The sequence below is a fragment of the Galeopterus variegatus genome, unplaced genomic scaffold (genome assembly GCF_000696425.1).
Source record: "Galeopterus variegatus unplaced genomic scaffold, G_variegatus-3.0.2 Scaffold174, whole genome shotgun sequence".
NCBI classification, from domain to species: Eukaryota; Metazoa; Chordata; class Mammalia; order Dermoptera; family Cynocephalidae; genus Galeopterus; species Galeopterus variegatus.
In genome coordinates, this window is record NW_007726285.1 from 207828 (window position 1) to 208800 (window position 973).

Below are 973 nucleotides of genomic sequence, written 5' to 3' on the forward strand. Positions count from 1 at the left end.
TGGCCGGTCCCGGTCCGGTACGGGCGCGACACTGAGGGTTGCAATCCGTTGCCGGACACGATAAAAGACAAAAAGGAAAAAAAAAAAAAAAGAACACGTGCAGAGGCCACCTCACATCTGCATGTATGTGCCCCCGACATGTACTCAGCAGCCAAGTAGAGACTCCAGAAACTTCTCTCCCCCCTCACCTGCACCCTGGCCCCCCACCCAGCAGCCCCACCCACCACCCCAGGTTAGAGCCAGGAACCGGTGCCTGGGAGTGGGCTGCCACCCCATGTCACCCCCACCGGGATCTCGTTATCCCTCCTGGCTTCTGGGTGGGCCAGAAAGGCAACACCAAGATCAGGGGCAGGAACTGGGGGACCCACGGTGGCTGTCAGCACCACTGACCCTGTAGCAGCTGAGCCCATGGGCCTTCGTGTCTGACCCCATGCCAGCCCTGCCTGGGTACAACGGGCACTGATGTTCCTGGTGGTCAGAAACTCGCCCAGGCCCATGTGAGTGTGGCCGCCCATGTTTATGCTGAGACCCTCTTGGTGAACCCTGTGTCTTCCCTCCGAGCATGGCCTCACCAGCACTTTCTGCACGTGGGACCTGAGCTGTCATTCCACAGCTAAGCCCAGCATCGCCTGGAACCTGCCTTCCCTGAGCCACAAAGCCAGCAGTATCTCAGGCACAGATGTCTGGCCCAGAGAGGCTGAGAGCAAAGCTTCTCAGTCCTAGAGGCCCCCCAGGACCAGCACAGACCTGAGGTCTGACTCTCCATGACCAGAGGGAGGCCCCAGCGCTATGCCCTCTACTGCCCTGGCTCCTGCAGGCTGAGCGCCCCAGGGCAGGGCCCGAAGTCCACCTGCACAGAGAGCCTGACTGAGGGGCAGCCAGGCGCTCCCTGAGGAGGCAATGGAGGACCCGCGTGCATATATACACACGCATGCACACCTGCATGCACCTGTGTGCATGCCCCCTGCCCCAT